The following is a 19452-nucleotide window of genomic DNA, read 5'->3' on the forward strand; positions in this document are numbered from 1 at the left end:
AGTTTGACTTTTCGCGAAAACTATCGCGACGCTGCCACTTTTGCGCTCACGTGTTTATTGGGCATTACGGGGGATACATATATATAAATGGGTTCGCCCGAGATAAATCAATTTTAATTTGTTTCGGTCGACCGGCCGCGCTCCGATGATTAATATAAATAATTAAAATAAAACACGCGTCGTACACGTGGAGTGCGCGTGGTGCAGTGGAGGTGTCCGATCATTTTGATTAATGCAATCGCGGGAATGCAATTGCCTTTGCTCAATTAAGTATACCTACGCGGCGTCCCCGAGGAGATAAGGGGGCACTTCTTGTACGCGACTTGTGATAATTGAGCTTCCGTGCGGAGACACTTTTTTCGATGATGATTAAACCGTATACTGTATACCGCAGATGCGTGGGAAATTTCGTCGCGTCCTCTTTGGAAGTGATGTATTGCGTTTTTGAGAATTTAAATTTACTCGATCGAACGATCAATAAAAAGGGTCCACGCGGTGAGCTTGCAATTTTGACCAAACGATGTGACTCGATGAGCTTTCGAGTCCATAAAAATTTACCCGAGTTGCATATATTTATCCTCCTTTCGTTCGTGAGGAAGCGCGCAAAAACGATAACTATCGGCTTCGGCGAGATTCCCCGTTCGCGACAGAGATGGCAGTTGGACTGTCGAGCAAATGAATCAAGTGTTTTTGGATTTTCGTTTGACGTATCAAATGGCCAATCTCGTTTTTATAGGTGCAACACTTTTTTCGGGAAGGTTCTTATATAATTTTTATTCCTTTGAATCGTCTTTCAAAATTGTGATCCTCAAACAAATGTAGTCCGAAAATCACATAAACGTAAAAAAAAAAAAAAAAAAAATGATCAAGGAACGCACCAAGTGGTGGTGGAGAAAATCAAGTTTTGCCCTTAAACGGAGGAAGAAGCTGTAATCGCATTCGATGAGTTGTTGAATCGTAAGGTTGTAACAGTCACCAAGATTCACTTGTTCTGCATTATATTATGTTTGTAGAAAAATACAGCAAAAAAAAAAAAAAAAAAAAAAAAAAAAAAAAAAAAAAAAATCCAATTGAACCTCTATGACACTTGCGAGAGAAAAAAAGAAAGCTCAAATCATCATTTGAAGAAGAGAAAATTTGTTCCAGACGTCAACAATACCAATAAATTGTCGAAAAAGCTCGAGAAAGGAGTCGATCCTGCAGTTGTGCCGACTGACCTTCCGCAACGCAACTATATATACTCCGTACACGGGGTGCAAGTGCGTCCGCTCGGCATCGTCTGTCGGGGACGACTCGCGCCGCGCGACACTATATATACCGACGACACCGAGACAGAGCCATACGCGCTATACAACGAAAAGAGAAAGAAAACGGAAAACGGAGTGGGGCCTCCGAGGGGCGGGTCCCCGGCATATGCGCGCCTACCATACGCATAGAGAACCGGCGGAGCTCCGTCTCTCTCTGTTTCATCGTATACACACGCAGCTTCATGCACGGAGCTTCGGAGTGTGAGCGCCTATTTTAGCTACTTACACAATATACAGACCACCGCCGCGGGCCACCTCTTTTCTATACGGCTTACAGCCAGGTTGTACATACACATACGTATACGTATACAAATACATATATAAGTGTCCTACCCCATCCACGCCGTTTAAGCTCCGTAAAGGACAGTCCTCTCGGTCTCTCCCGTCTTTCTCCCTCGTTCCTCGTCATCGTAGGTATATATACCTATGTACACACGCATATTCTATCCACCATATATACACTACCTGCAGGTATATATAAGTATATACATGAGCGCTTGCACATACATACATACATACATACATACACGTGTACGCAGGTTCGTCTCTCTCTCTGTCTTTCAGTGGCGCTCCGGCGGGGCTCCTGCGCCGCTAAAGCTCACACTTACCTGACAAGATGTAAGAGTAGTCCTCTCAAAGTGGAAGGTGCCTGCCACGCTCGCGGCACAGTCCAATGCAAGCCGGCGAGCCGGCTAGTGCTTACCTCGTTACATGTGTGTATCAACATATACACACATATATATACATACATACCTACCCGCGCTATACTTAACCCCAAGTTTTACAAAGTCCTTTTGCGGCTACCGTTCCGTATATTATATATATATACAACTGCAAGCTCTTCGCGTCCCGTGCAAAGTGGAGCTGCATCGGCACGAGAGGCGGTCGCTCCGAGGAAAAGGTGGAGGGAACGTATAAAAGCTGCAGCTCGAGTGGAGGAGGTGGCAGCGGAGGAGGAGAGGGTTGGCTCGGGCCGCGATAATGAAACGTACGGGCGACAGTTGCCGAGGAGCCGAAAATAAGCAAACGGTCGGCAGCGACAGGTCGCGCGGCCGCCGGTAGCTTATAAGCCGGTCAATTGCACTCCGGACCACGTGCGAGTGCATCTCTCGCTCTTTCAGTGTGTATGTGTATATACCTGTCATTTCTCGGTATAATAATAATCGTCATTGTGGACAGTGTGGTTTTTTTCCTCTCGAAGAGCCGCAGTGAGCACCGAGTGCTGGATTTTTCGTTTCGACGAGTGTCGGTGCATGATTCCCTCCTGTTGATCGCGCGACAAGCCAATTAGAGCAGCCGCAGTGCCAGTGTTGTTGGTGATTGTGACGATCATCGTGATGATGACGACGATATTGGTGATGCAGACGGTGGTGGTGGTGTTAATATTCCGCGAGCGAAGGACGTGCGTTGCTTCCCCCCGCGCTTGAGAAGGACGCACATGATAATAACAACAAGCACGAGCCGTATCACCGGAGCTGAGGAATCGAGCAGAGATACATATATTGTATCGGGCGTTGACGATTATCATATTAATGAAGCGGCGAGCTCGTATAAATATAGCCTCGAACGCAAACGAGAGGTGGAGCCAGACGACGCGGCGTTTTTTCCGTCTCCTCGACAAAATTTATAATACTCCCTCTCGCGCCGCCGATTAACGCTCAACTCCGGTTGTTTTTTCTGTTTTTTTTTTGTTGATAGTGTGCAGTGCTCCGTTTTGTGCATCTACGAATCTCTGTGTGCATGTATATACGGATGCACTCGTGTGCTCCTTATTTTTTTTGTTTTTTCGACCGCTCGATCGTCACATCGTGTGACTCGGGTCCTCCGGGCGAGAGGTGAACTTGAAATATACATCGCCGGGAGAAAAGAGAAAAAGAGGCTCCAGAGAGCGGACGAAGCACATGGGCGAAAGGTGGAGGGATGAGGTGTTTGCGGATTTTTCGAGTGGCTAGCCAAGCGCGAGGAGGAGGAGGAGGACGGACGGACCAGTGTCCGCGGGAGAGATAGCCGCTCGAGGAGGACGGCTTGATTAAGGTAGGATACAGCGCCCACTCGGACCCGTTTGTTGTTGTCCTAAGATTTTTCGTGCGTGCGTCGTCGGACACCTTTCCCCCCCCCCTTTCTTTTTGTCGTAAGAAAAAGATGCTTGGTTTGTTAAGAAAAAAAAAAAAAAAAAAAAAAAAAAACTGGTGATAAACGACCACGCGCAAGGCTCGGAGCTTCGTGAATTTTGTTTCCTTAATCCAGGCGTAATGGGTTTTTCGTGAGCAGGCATCACGTTATATGACTCGATGCCACCGATTGAGCCACCTTGCGAGATTCATTGCTCTATAGGTAAGTGTTGGCGCTGGAAAAGTTTTTTTTTTTTTTTTTTTTTTATCTTTCCCATTTAATATTCATGCTCCTCTCTCTCTACAAAAATCATCGGTGGCCGTGACTCTTTCTCGGGTTTTTCATTTTCTACATGTGCGGTGTTTTTACCTATACATTCAAATCCACGTGCCGCGTGGTACAATTTATTCGTTCGATGTGCAGTGACGAATTTTTTCCTTCCCAACGGCAACAACAACGTTTTGCTGCTGGTATTTTAATGGGAATAAAATTAATGCCACAAATCGGCAAAAACTCGAGCAAAAACCGAGAAACCCGCATTCCTTGGGCGCTCGTATCGTACATAATGTGGTGTATAGAGTCGAAAACTTATACGAATCATCGTGTTGGTATATATGTGAGCGACGCGCAGTGTCCGAGTCCTTGGGGTATATAGAGAAGAAAAAAAAAAAAAAAAAAAAGGCAAACGAACACGAAGAGCGGAGAGTCCGAGGGGAGTTTTCGGAAACGTTTTCCCATGGTCCGACACAAAAAGAGAGAGAGAAAGCGCTCACGGGCGCCTAATTATGACCATGGGACAGTCGGGGCCCATTGTGAGGCGCGGCCATTGGGCACTACTGGCATTACCCTCTTTATGCTAAGCGAGAACTCGCGCGCGAGAGAAAGAAAGCGCAGAGAGAGAGAGTGAGCGGCGATCGCAAAAGGGGTGAAGAGAGGATGACCCTTTGGCTCATCAAGGGGGTGACCACCACCACGGTATGTCCGGCCGCGCGCACAATAGGCAAGGACACTCGCTCCGTCCACTGCTCAACCTTTGCCGTGTGTGTACAAATATACCCATGGCCTCTATCTCTCTCTCTCTCTATGCCCTTTAGTTTGAAAACTCGCGATCGCTATACCGGGTGGTCGGAAGTTACACTGGTCTACGCATACAATATTCGAACCTTTCGTCGAGTTTACTGTGTGCATTTTTATGTACAATATATATTAAGCAAGTGCCGAAGGTTTTTTTTTCGATCAGCGCCTCGTGCTGCTTGCGCAAGAAACCTCGCGACGAGAGAGTGGTGAATTTACACGTATCTTATTTCTCCTTTTCTTTTTTCTTTTTTTTTTTTTTTTTTTTTTTTCAATCGACTACGATCTGTGACGAAAAACTTTTATCTTTCACCAGCGTTAATTGAGTATATATTCAAACACATACACGAATGTCGTACCTGCAACAGAGTTGGTAATATAACAGAGACGATAATATACCAAAACAGGACAATGAGCATAAATTTTTCTCTAATGCCGTGTATCAACTGAAAAAACACTCGGTCATGATTATTCACTCGTGTACACGTATTATGTACATTTATTCATTAAAAACGACGTATACGAATATCCTTATAAACGTACCTATACACGCCGGTATCGCCGTACTAAATCAATGGAGCATAAACCGAAGCAACAAGCACATAAATTCGTGAATATAATTGAATTTACTGCCAATCGGAGTAAACAGCATTTTAATAACTAATTATCCATCGAGCTGTTTTTCGAGCGCCCGGTCACGCGACTGCGTGTGTACACACACACATTGGCCCGGGCGTCGTACTTTCGGCGTCGAATTTTTATCCCCCGCGCCCTGCACAGGAGTCGCGCATGTATATTCCTACAGGTGCCTGATGAGAGACGAGAAACCTGTTTCGTATATGTAGCGTATATATGTATATGTGTATAAATCGACACGGATGGAAGAGACGCATCAGCGCGGCGGTCTCGTTTCGTAAAAGATCGGGAGCTCCGATCGACGCGCGCTGTCAATCATTTCCGTCTAATCGGACGCGGCGTGATTAATTGTCCGGCGTCGTACATCTCGTCCCTTGCGTCGAAAAATTGAATTTTACCCGCGTTTCGTCTCATTAGCATACACCGGGCGCTCGTTACGTGACTAATGCCGTCCGCGGACGACTCTCGGCTTATAATATACACGGAGAAAAATGACGTACAATACACGCGGTATGCGCCCATCCGATGAATTATCGGGCGCGCACTCGACGGGGGAAAAAAAAAACTCATGGGACAAACGTGTATATTTTTTTTATATCCAATTAAAAAAATCGAGGTGTCGTTATTTATTCGCCGAGCTCGACGTTAATTTCCAACAACGCGGCGTTTTAATAGACGTTCATTCGGTAATTTTGGTATTTTTAGTCCATCGTAAAAATACCGAGTTTATTTATCAGTCGATAGCTATTTGCGCGTCGCCAACAAAACACGTTACTTTACCCAGTGTACTTATACATGAATTAAAAAAAGTCTCCATAATCACACACAATCGACCCTAATCACTCTCATGCACGATGTGTTTTACAATACAGCAGCTCTTGGCGAATGAAGAGCGAATTTTCGATCGAGTGTATACAAATATAACAAGCGACGGTCGGAACACGAGAAATTCCACCTCGAAAATCTTCCATCGGCGTACGGGGAAAAAACGCAGCAATTTGTCGTCCATCAATTACTTTGGTATAATATGTATATGTAATGCTTGCACACGCCACGGAGAACAATAATAATGAAAATTCCCGCACTTGATTTGGCTAATGACGGCGCTCTCGCAGTATTTCGGTGCACCTCTCGCTGTGCCCTATATTACAATGGCCAAGCCATTTGGCATCAAGGGGGTGCTCGGAGAAAGCGCTCCCGCGGCGCATTGTCGACGCGTCTCAAAGTGCATTCCGTGAGCGCGTTGTGTAGGTACATTTATGTATTTGTAGGCACGGCTGCGGGCCCCACCTTAATTAGAAGGTAAAGTTACCGTGTGCGTGCGAGCTTTGGCGCGATACCGCATCTTAGGGGACTCCGGTGCGATAAGACCGCCGACGTCTCCCGGGGGTAACGGGGGATTTTTTCTGGTCTAATTGGTGGTGTGCGTTTGATTCGGGTGGCGCGGAGGTTGGCGGGAACGCCTCGGGTGTGTGTCGCGAGGTTGGCCTTTGTGCGCGCTAAATGAGTAATTTTCGGTTCCGTGGCGTTCCCACCCCTTTTGGGACGCGCGCTGGTGTCGATGATGGGAATGACGTGCGTCGCGTCGCAATTATAAATATAAACTCATCCACAGTGCGACGATCGATGCTCTTACACATATAATATATACGTGTGAATCGAGGATTAAATTTTTATTGTTGTTACTTTGTTTGAAGTTATGCTAATTCGGTTCGATGATCAAGACGGAATAACAAGCAAAGATGGAGCATAAAATAAATATATATATATATATATTTCTGGGAGTGACGCACTTTCCGATGGCATTTCGAATAACTTGGGGTAAATAAGATTTTGTTGTTTTTTTTTTTTCTTCTCCTTCGTTTTGTTTTTCGCGATTTTTTACCTGCTTGTGATAAATTGGCCGAATCTGGTGTGACGAATTTATTATTTTTCCACTAAATAGTTTGTTTGATTCGTAGATACGATAATGTTATCTCATTCGCATTGTCTGGGTGTATTGGTCGGATGGTACATATAGATCCCTTGTCACAGGTGTTTTTCAAGTTTTGCTCTGTGGCTTGTAATGATATCATTGATACTTTTTTTTCATTATTATTATTAAAAACAAAGTATTTTTTTATCAATAGTACGTTTTTACTTAAAATTTTCATTTACGTATACACAGTAAGATTATTTCGTAGTCAGCGCATCTTTGTTTGAAAAATATACGAAATCCTACATAAAATTGCGCAGTCTCACTCAATGCGTATTCGATCTCGAGTAAGTGATGTCTATGTATTATATGTTATCTAAAAAATCAAAAAAATAATCACTCTCCTCCGCGTGTATATGCTCACAAAAGAATAATCACACCCACCGGCAATGAGGTAAACGAGCAAACACACAGTCAACTCTCAAAGCACATCGTCACGCGGAAAAAAAAAGAAGAAAAAAAGAAAAAAAACATCATTAGTATTCTTCGAACGATCGGCAAGCACGCGTGTGTGGGTCTGCGGTGCACATCTCGTTCGGGACGCAACGATCATCGAACAAAGTGCGCGGAGTAGCAGAGAGAGATCGGAGCTCTCGGCGAGATGAGAGACGTATACATCACCTAATAATCAAGAGTCGTCGTGGTGAGAGTTCGTTGCTGCTGCCGGTACATGTATCTCTTTCTCCCCGGCGCATCGATAGCTGTTATTATATACCCACCCGAGAGAAGAGGGTACAGCCGGCCACCGATTGCGCTCGTTGCGCGACCGAAATGGACCCTCAACGAGACATTACGCACAAGGATCGGTTCGAAATTCGTGTAATTCTGCAGTGGGGATACATACGGGTACTCCCTCTTTTGTCCCTTTGATTGGCGGTACAAGTCGAGCTCGTACGGATAAAATTTTATTGCTCCTCCTTGATGGTGCGTTACCGATCCGACATCCGAAGGACATGGGGGAGATTAAAATTCGCGCTGTGCGTGCGTTGATACAATTTTGCCGATTTTACTGAGACGTACGGATTTTCATATACATATATAATATATATAGTTACATGCATTTTTTGCCGGTTAACCGCGTTCACGCTCCAGTGCGTTACAGCTTCAAAAATCACTCGATCTCGCGAAGCGGAAAAGTACGATTCATTACAGTTTTATCATGATTTTACAGCTCACGTGTATCCAATGGATATTGGGTATTCAACGTTTTTATAAGTATACATATACGACAAAACCACAAACACTTGCGCTTGTAGGTATATATGCATGTAACCATATATACCTACTACCAGTAATTCCGCTCAATTAGTACGCTCAAACAGATTTCCAGTGCCGCGACAATAGGCACTATATTTTTCGCGCTCCTTTGCCGTGAAAAGAGCCATTAAGCGTGTACGGGCGCGCGCACAGTGTTGCTTGTAATGCAATAATAGAGGAAAATCTCGACCCCGATTGTATTGCGCGGCTGCTCGCACGCGTTACGAGCCGCACATTACACGGAATATATGTATTATACAGAGAGCAGGGAATAAGCAAAAAAAAAAAAAAAAAAAAAAAAAAACGCAGCTACTTTTACAAGTAAGGATCTGCAGTTTGGTACATATTACACACAGGGGGTGGAGCGGGGGCAACAGCAACTGCTACACCGATGCAAGTTACCCGACGACTCTACCTCGTAATGCAACGAAAGCTCTCGCGCGATCAAATGTATACACGTGTTGCTTGATATATACGGGGGTAGTATCGTTGCGCATAATTGCTAATCGAAGGAGTAGCGTGTGTATGGACGCGAACGGCTATCGGGAAGACGTGATGCCGTGGTACTGATTTAGCTGCTACACCTACGTACGTGCGCTTTTCTCGCAACCGGTCGCTGCTATGTACATGCTAATGCAGCTTCTACACGAGGGTGGAGTTACTCCATAATACGTGAGACGCGGAAACGACCGAGGACTCTTATCCCGATATTTATACTGTATATGTATGTACACGCGTGTACTTACAAAAATGCCGTGTAACTCAGCCCCCGGTGCGACGGACGCTTATGTTGTTGTTATACTCGTAGTTTTTCGCGTTTATGTATACGTGCATATACGAGTAGGTTTATACGTACATGTAGGATAGTCGGTGTCACGACTAACGAGGCCGTATATACATGTATTTCTTACGGTAGTTTCTCCCGCCGTTGCTGCAACCCAAATACGTTGTATATTGAAGCGACAGTTGTCGATTGCTAAATAAAATATCTTATATTCACATAAAATCAACAAATGTGGCTGCTCGCGTGGATTTTAATAAAAACCATACTATGAAATTAATTTTTCACAATAGAAACTTATGCATCATGTACACCACGAATAGTCAAAGTAAACTATCAAACATTTCATCGATTGGTATAAATGTTTGAAATTAGGATCGTTTTTACTTCAAAAATCATTGCGATATTATCAAGATTTACGTTATTACACAAACAAAAATAATTAACTCGATTGAAATTACCCCTATGCTCTTTCTATCTCGAGTAACTCCCGAAATTTTAGTACATCCTGGCTTGACTCCGGAACAGAAATTTGTCCATTTAAAAAACACGAGTCTCGCCAATGAAAGTCCAAACAATTGCTCCGAAGAAACAAAACTACAAGCTGTGCGATTGGCATTCCTTGACGTTGTATATGTAACAACTCACGGTTTCCGGCGCGTATAAAGAGGCAGTGTCCATTTTACGTACAATATGTAGTTAAAATTTATGAAATTGCCAGAGTCTCGTTAAGACCGAGTGTAAATCATAAACCTGCGGCGCGGTGTACGAAACGGGAGCAGATATCGGCGGGAGATGTAATTGAAGCGACTCGGGGGGTGGAAAAAAAGGGCCAAAAACACGCGAAGCGCGGCAAGAAGCGACGATCTCGAATGGCACCGAAAGAAATTAATGAATAAATCCCCGTACACGCGAGTCGAGCGAGAGAGAAAAAAAAAAAGAGAGACTCGGAACGAGAAAAAGCAGCAGCAGCAGAGAAAAAAAGAACAAACGGAGATAATCAGCCGGAGACGAGTCGCGACGGAGGGTGAAAAACAAGCGGAGATAAATCCCCCGGTGCAGGCGTATAATGGCGCACCGTTAGATGGCTCGCCTCGGGCAGAAATTGATATTTTCCCCCTCGCGGGTGTTGTAGATATATGTACGCACGAACATATAAGAAATGGTCGCGCGCTCGAAAAATCTCTCGGACGTACGTCTCTCTGCATATAACCAGGAATGAGTTGTCGATTGTGCAAAAAAAAAACAAAAAAACAACGCCTGCAGCTATCGGTGGGTGCGAACGGAGCCGCACGTATGTAGAACTTTGTAATCGAGCGAATTCGTTTACATCTCCCGGGGATTACGATATTGCCCTATTACGCGGATTTTACGATACGGCAACGACTATTTTTTTTTTTTTACTCTGTAAAGCACCTATACACACTTGGCCGGCTTGATTTTAGTCCTCGGTTTGTAAAAAAAAAAAAAAAATTACCTTTTTTTCGCGCGTAATGAGCGGGTACGTGTACGCCGTGACGTCTGAAGTATAGGACACCTTACGCGCCGATGCCCGCGCATTTATTACGAGAGATTAGAACTGTACTTTAGCGGCGATGCTCAGGGGGGGAGTGGATTTATTCTCTCGATCCTCGCCAGGAGCTTAATCTCGTATTTTGCGCCAATGGGTTACAAGTACTCGAGGATTGGACGCCTCGCGGTTGCATCGGACAAACGCAAGTTCACACGATCGAGAAAATTAACATCCTCGCGTGGAAGAAGAAGATAAAAAAAAAAAAAATAGGGGGGGAAAGAAAAAACTGCTTCGAAATTCCGCGCGATTATATTGCTATCGCATTGTATATACGTTTCGCCGGTGCTGTTGCGTCAACGAAACTTTTCCATCGGCGATGTGTACAAACGCGCACAAGCCTCTCTCTCTCTCTCTCCCCAACAGCGTTTTATTTTTTGCCGTCGACGAGCGATCAGCTGTCCCCGCGTCGAGTAATTTGGAGCTACGCCGCACACACACGGAATATAATATAATAAAACTGGTTTTCGGATCCCCCGTCGGCACCTCTCCGCCGAGAGATAACATTCAGACTCCGGGTACATATTATATATACCTGATGCGATTTCGCTGCGCCACTGCTACTTGTATTTACAACGTGCCGCATACCAACATCTCATCCCCGTGCATATATATATGTATGCGCTACCGAGTTACCTTGAGAATTCGCACTAGGCATGTGTATAGTGTATAATGTAATGTACGGGGGTAAAATAACTCGGCGTGTACATATAAATACACGGGCTCCGCGTATATTGACACTGTATAATTTTTCAAATCCCCCCCCCCCCTCGGTAAGCTCACCTCTTGCGTTAGTTTTGAAAAATTCATCGGCCGGTGTTTATTATTCATTAATTGTTGTTAACGCCTCGCACGCGTTATTACGGCGGTAAATTGAATTTCATCGATAGCGCGTCCAACGATCGTTACACCGTTTTCTCATTATACGGACACAGAGCCGAGCAACCTTTTTTTTCTTCGAGTGCAGGATTCCATTATATCCCGTACATATATATGTATACACAGGGGGCCAAATAATCGTACACGTTCGAGCGAGATAGGAGGGACAATTAATTCAGCGCCGCGTCTATTGTGGCGATATATCGGTATCTGTAAGTTATAAAGCGAATGGGGAGCCAACGAGCGCGAGATAATGATAATCGGCAAGCGCTGTATGGCGAAAAAAAAAAAAAAAAAAGAAATATATCCGCTTGGTTGCCCGCGATACAATTTCGTGCTACTATTTTACCTATTGCTTTTACACGTGCACATAGTTATACTTTACCGGACCCAAGTATATAAGGGGGAGGGGTTAATTCGAGTCGATCGATCGGACCTGTATCTCGAGGGGGGCTTTTATCGAAGCTGGAACTCGCTCCTTTATTTTTCGGCTCGACGCGCTATAATGATAAATTAGGAAACAGCGCGCACACCTCGGGCGACCGTTTCGAAACGATTCGCGAAAAAGAGCGCGGCTTTAACCCCCTTCCCCCTCTCTTGTTTCGTCCTGTCCCTTACGAACGTTATACATAATATTTACGTGTATCGGTGTCGAGCCTGTAGACGTTTCGCTAAAACACGCGTGCGCTGGCAAACTCCGAACAATAGATAACTCGTTTGCGATATGTATACCGTTGGAAGCGGCGCGCAATTACCCGGCGATAAAAGAAAAGTATACGCTGCCGTGCACACGTCGACGAATTGAGTTGGCTACCGTAGATTGTCTCTTATTTTTTATTTTATTTTTTGTTAAAAATACATTTTTTTTTTTTTTTTATCACGTAGTACACGGTCTCGGTGCTCGGCTCCCCTTGTTGTTGTTTCAGTTAAAAAAATGTTCAATCACGGCCTAGCTATACTGCTGTCACGAGGAAGCAAAAAAGCCAAGATTAACGCGCTCACGGGCAGTTTAGTTGTAGACGCGAGTGCGCAGAGATAATGTTTTCTAAACACCGATTTAGGGAGAGGGAGAAAAATCGCTAGTACAACAGCGGCTACCGATTGATAGTCCCACATGTATGTATCCACAGCTACTGACTAAACGGGAACGCCTATGTACGAATAATATAATCGAGGGTAGTATATTATATACCTGCCGATGAATCGACAACTCGGATAGTAGTAAAAATCGGTTGAACAGGACAGGCAAAAAAATCGGAAAATCGGCCCGACAACAATACACGGGGAGGGGGCTTTGTCATATGTACAATACGTACAGGTATATACATGACAATGTGGGTTGTACACGCGCCGCGGGATCGGACGCACGAGTAACATTGATTGATCGTTCGTGTGGAGTTGGAAAAATCGCAAAAAGTCCCTGTACTTACGTACGGTATATATATGTATATAGACCGTGACAACAACTTACCGGCTATATTGTATACGTATAATATGCGGCGCGTGTCGCAAACTGCCGGATTACGGGGCGCCCACACATGGCGTGTTATTAAAAGAGCGAGGGCACATTTAAACAGCGGAACAACAGAGTATCCATGGTGTGCAAGTACCATTTACGGAGGCGTGTGTGCAAAGTATAGTCAAAGGGGGGAAGGGGATCAACGGGTGCATTGTGTTGCGTTGATATGCATATAATATACAGGTATATAAATGGTACAAAAGGTGCAGATATGCGCAAAACTCGAGCTCCTACTACTTACTACAAGATTTGTGCTCAGAAACATAATGCCATTGCAATCACTGAACGATGTACTCGCAGCATCACAGAGATCGATCGGTCGCGGAGATCTGTATATAGTTGCGGCTCCTATATATATAATGGCTGTATGCAAGTGCAGGCGGGCGGCAGGAGAGAGAGAGAGAGGGGCCGAGGAGGCAGGTTCCATTCATTCATGCCGGCGAGGCGAGGGCTCTAGGCCGCGCACGCCGGCACCACCTACATATATATGTGTGTATATGTGCCGTTTGCAATTTTCCATTTAGCCGCACTCGCGTTCATTCTCTTTTCTCTCTCGCGTGTGTGTTGCACGTGCTGAGCGCGCGCCAGGGAGAGTATATGCGTGTATATATATAAAAGCGCAAATTGCGCCGGATGTGCGCGAAGGAAAGAGAGACAGCAGACGGAGAGAGGGTGGGTAAAGGAGGGCGACGGGGATTCCTGCGGTGCAGCTCCTGCATAATGTTGCATCGATGGGCGTAATATACCCTTATAGTATACGCACGGGCCTTTGATTTCCCGAAGCCATACGCGCACGAGAGACCGGCGTTTTTCGAGTCCGCGTGGCTGTTTTTTTTTTTTTTTTTTTTTTAACGTCGCCAAATTACAGTGCGCGAGGGGGATGGTATCGTATATGTACGCGTATGATCGACGGGGTGGTGCTCCTCGCGATGTAGCTCGTTGATGCTTGCATGATTCGATGTCGTCGAATTATTCCTATGTGCGCGCTTGCGGTCAGTCGTGGCTCGTTATTACTTCTTTGCTCCGCGTGTATAACGAGCACTTCCCGTCTGTAGGTGGTTATAGACGCGCGCGATGATGATCGATTCGTAAGCTATTTTTTACCTCCAATGTACGTATAGCTATACTGAAAAGTAGTTTTTAGAGAGTATCGGTCCATTCGAGGGGGGGGGGCATGGAAAGAGAAAAAAATAATAATCACGTGGACCGTGATAGTAATCGCGTCGTGTGTATACGTATATAGGTGCGCGTATTCATTTGAATATCAATCGGGGAGGCACATGGGATGCTGCCCACGTAAGTGTCGCGGCCTCATTAGCATCTTTAATACCGAGAGTGGAGTGTTTTTCCTTCCTTTTTTTTTTTTTTTTTTTTTCAACCAATGAACGAAGGATCGAGCCACGTGGTAGGTAAATAAATTACACGCACCAAAAAGACATCGGCTCTCCGCTCGAGCACCACATACAGCTAATACTTCCTCTAGCATCCAATTTGTACGTATAGTATACGTATATCGGACATTACAGGTACACCAATAGCGATAATAGTGTGTGTATTGGTGATAGTTCATTGCGTGTATACGTATATATATATGACATGCGCGAGAAATAAAAATAATAAAAGCCACGAGTGTGTAATTTGAATATTCATCCGATGACTCTCGCGGTGCTCCGTTCGTTTCGTGTATAAGACGCGGTGCGCGTGTCGCCTTATCTCGGCCGATCGGCTTATATCCACGGAGATGTGGAGACATGCCTCTTTTATTTTTTTACTTTTCGTTTGTTTCTGGCGTGATACGAAAATCTTTTTCTTTTTTTTTTTTTTTTTCTCCTTCAGAGCACGTGTACGGCGCGTTGCGCAAAAAAATATAATATCATACCGTCGCGGCGGGCACGTACCTCCGCAGGTACGATAAACACAGAGCGCAGCGGCCCGGCATTTAGAAAATTCGAAATTCGTATACAGGTAAGTAGCCGGTCGCGATTAGCCTTTGTATACGCGGCGTATTTCATCAGCCGCGCGGTATATCATTTCGGGCACGGGGTCCGCTTATGCAAAACAATAAACGCCGCGTACATTCATAATTTCACGAGGAACGAGGCAAAAAAAAAAGAAAAAAACAATAATAAAATACAAGACTCGAATCGACGATAAAATCGACTTGTTATCCGCGCGATCGGCAGTACGTGTATGTACGTTGCACCACGTTCCCTCTCGAAATCGGACGTGCCCGCGGAGCGAAGGAATAGAGACGTCGTCCGGAGAGTGTAAGACTCATTCCCTCCTCCGCCGACTCCATTCGAAATTCAAAGCAAACCCCTCCCCCTACTCTTATCCCTTATCTCCTCTTCTCTTGCTTCCTCTTCGCTGAGACGTGCGCGGCGGAGCGAATAAAACGGAGCTTCCAGCTCTTATCGACGAGTGTCCCTCGCGCTCTCGTTTATTTGCGTCTCGCTCGTCCTCGAGAGCTGCACGCACAACTCGACAGGGGAAAAAAAAAAGAAAGAAATCATATACGCGCTACAGATACCGAATGACTCGCCGTGTGTCCCTCTCCTTTTCCCCGCGGGGCTCGTTCATTGGTTGATCGCTCGCGTACGGGGCGTGTTATCGCTCGTAGAAAAAAAAAAAAAAACTACGCGCGGACGTGATGGTCTTTGATTCAATTAATTTCGATGAAACAACGCTTCCCCCGTTTGTAATTTCAACAAGTCTTTTGCTTGTTTTTGTATATTTGTGTACAAATGTGTACTTTTTTTTTTTTTTTTTTTCAATGCGCGCTCGTCGTCGTACCGATTATATATCTGCCGATCTTTTACTACTCGCGACGCGATCGGTATTAGATTACATACGGGAAACACGCCAGAGCTCTGCCCACGAACTTTCTTCTCGACTCCGGGTCTATCCTGTGATTACTCGCTTTACATAATACCTGTACCGATGGATTCCGAACGAGTTTTCCCCGCAAAGACTCCTCCTCCCTCCTCCGGGTATTAAAGAACGATTTCAGCTGGCACGTCTCGGGCGCGTAACCGGCATCGACAGCCGATTCCGCGTCTTCCGGTGTATACGTCGGCGCGCGCTAATGAGCCGGCTCATTGAATTATATGGGTTTAACGAATCGGAGATCTCTCGTTGTCGATGATGTTTTGTCTCTCCCTGATGCAACTCCTCCTAATGAAGCCGTGCTCGATACGTATACATATATATCGCCCGATCTTTCATAAAGCCATACAGCGACCAGTGGGTTTTCGGTTTTTTTTTTTTCCTTCTTTTCTTCTTACGACGCGACGTTTTTATTCCTCGCCCCCCCCCCACCTTTCTTTTTTCCGATCGAGGTCGAATTCTTTGGTATTTTTTCCGTCTTTATTGTGTATATGCCGCTTGGTGATCCAAGCGCGTCATTAATGGCTTTTGACGTAAAGGTACGGGCGAGCGTGGATTTTTTTTTCAACTCCATCGATTTCGCCGATCGTCGCTTGCGATGCCGGAAAAAGCTTGTTAGCACCGCGCGACAAAAAAACGTCCCGTAAGGGTCTCTTGCGCGGGTTTATGAAGAAAAAAAAGAAAAAAAAGTAAATAACCCGCGCTCTGTTTAACTCAATTATGAGAAATCACGTGTATGAATAACACGCGGTTTTTTTCCTGCCCCCGAAGCTCCTAACGAGGAAAGGGGCAGGGGGGAGGGGTATCCTTAAAAATTATATGTACCTACGGCGTGTGCAACTTTCATGATAATTTAAAAGCCAACTCTGGAATATCACTGTGATGATCCTTTGATGTATGTATACAGTGAAAAAAAAAACTTTGGTCTAATTATCTCGAGGAGTGTGTAATATTATGCGATCGGGACTGATTTGTAATTGAAACGAGGAGCTCTCGGGCGTACTTTTTCAGGGGCTGCCGAAACAATGAACGAGACGAAAAACCACGAGAAAAAAGGCGTCGAGGAGAGGAACGGAACAGCGTCGAGGAGGTCCTTTCGAATAAAATGGGTCAAGGGGCGTGCAAGAGCACACGAACGAGACGTCTTCTCGCGCGACGAATATATTTATGGCCGATCGAGCCGTGGGATCGGACCGGCAAAACGACAAGTGCGACACCAGCAGCGACAGCCTCGGGGGAGTAAAAAAAAAAAAAAAAAAAGGGAAAAGCCACACCTCCCGTAGCCGGTGCTGTTGTCGTCATGCGACACATCGCGAATCAGTCCGGTAATTAGAGGGGGTGACAACTACACCGACTGGCTTCGTCCCTCTGCTGCTTTTGCATATATATATATATATATAGTAGAGGTTGGCGGGAGAGATCGAATCGCGTAGGACGCGAGCGAGAGAGTGTATGGCGCGGGTTAATTCGCTAATTAGGCCCGATGTAGGTACGGCTAATTATTCCCTTTGCCAATGATCTCGCTCGCGCCTCTCGAGGATACACTTTCAGGAATGGCTCTTCCTCTCCAAGGGCTTCGTTTGCACACGCGATTGAAAATATTACCTTTCACCCACTCAATTATCATCGACAATTACTGGATACATGTATTATCATTTCTCGGCGAAATTTGCATTAAAAAAATCTCTCTAGTATCACAGGAACTGCTCCTCAAGTTAAACCAACATGCAAATCAACGCACACAATGACGCACTGGTCGTTTGATCTCGATTTCCCAAACGTATAAATATACGTACAGATACAATTAAATATGAGTTATAGCACATCAGTAGGGGCCCTTATGCATAAAATATTGTAGGTACTTGCATGTTACGTGATTTTTGTGCACGCACCTCACGCGAAAGAGACAATGGGGGTGAGCTTTTTTTTGTTTTTTGTTTTTTTTCATTTGTTTATTGTGTCGCGGCTAAGTAGGTCTACAATGCGAAAACAACAAGTGACGCTTCCTCGATCGCGAACAATATACACTATTATAGTTACTCGGGTGTATGATACACTGCATGCGTGTATAAAAGCACTGTGCGCACGACAGTCGAGGGTATATATACCTGCACGGAAGGAAGCCATGCGTGTATACAGGGAGGTGTGAAAAGGGATAATAATATAGAGTTACCCGTAATGTGCAGCAGCACGCGGCGGATAGTTTGAAGCATCAAGCATGTATAGAAGAGGTGCCGAGAGCATTTTCGTCGCGCGCGCTCGCGCGTACGTATATACCTGTCCATACAGTATATATATATGTATTATACACACCACTCAAGTATTGTACTGTATGCTACATGAAAGGAGACTCGGGCGCGGCTAGCGAAAGCGCAGCATCCCCGTACATACTTATACCTATACACACTTGCAAAGGAGCACCGTGTACCTATACAGTTTACCCCTTTTTTTTTTTTTATTCCACCCCTCTCCTCCTTCGTTACCGAGACGAGAGGCCCACTGCGCTCTCTTTCTTTCTCGGGGGGTCGGCGCTGCATTATTCCGAAGCGCGAGATTCTCATATTGTACGCACATACATACATTATATATATATATGGGGGTATTGTACGGTAGCAGCTCCTCCGCTCGGGAGAAAGAAAGAAACACGAGCCGGCGTGTATGTAGTCGCGACGGGGTGTGTGCTCTCTATATTCTGCTATGGCTATATGATTACCTGTTATACATACATCCCTGCTGCATGCGCATCCGGCGCGCCCCGACAATGAGCGCGTCTATCCCTATTACGGAGAGAATATAAATGCTACGCGCGCGTTGGTACCGCAGAGTCACAACACACAACACATGTATATTATATGCACGCGGTTGTGCACTTATTTCCGCAACCATATATATATATATATATATATATATATACGGCTGCAACAGCTTCTGATTTATAATGGATAATCACCAAAAAATAAAGTACGAGGCACGGAGAGAGGAGGAAATATTTATAAATACTTACTATCTCGCGCCTGCAGTCCTGTGCGTAATTCGTGTATTGTGCGTCGTTGCCTTTGTTTAGCTGCGGTATATATACTTTTACCACTACAAACTATTTTCGTCGTGTATCTCATTGTTTTGCGATTCGGAGATCGGTAATTATTTGTGTTGTATACACGAGCGCGTGATTGTGCCATTTTTGTGCCTATATGATCGAACGATCGGATGGATCATTGTAATTTCTCCAGCAAAGTTAGAACTATAAACACGGGACATGGATGTCTTCAACGGAGACACTATGCGCGCGTGCATCTTCGGGTAACAAGTGTACCGTTCATCCTTACTTTGGGCTCGTAAGGCAAAATATATATACAGGCTGAAGGAAGCGTCAAAGCTCCGAATGGCCCATCGCTCACCGCGCGCGAGTATATACCGGTCGTAAGTTCACTTGACAAAGTCTCGGATTTACCGTAC

At 45.2% G+C, this 19452-nt stretch overlaps 1 protein-coding gene across 1 annotated transcript in view; it reads left to right on the forward strand.

The window, feature by feature from the left end:
• The window catches only part of grh (grainy head), an 87183-nt gene that overhangs the window by 32303 nt on the left and 35428 nt on the right, over window positions 1–19452 (forward strand). The window lies entirely within an intron of this gene.

Source organism: Copidosoma floridanum, unplaced genomic scaffold, assembly GCF_036245765.1.
Source record: "Copidosoma floridanum isolate Cflo_tuat_1 unplaced genomic scaffold, Cflo_Japanese_pri ptg000013l, whole genome shotgun sequence".
NCBI lineage: Eukaryota > Metazoa > Arthropoda > Insecta > Hymenoptera > Encyrtidae > Copidosoma > Copidosoma floridanum.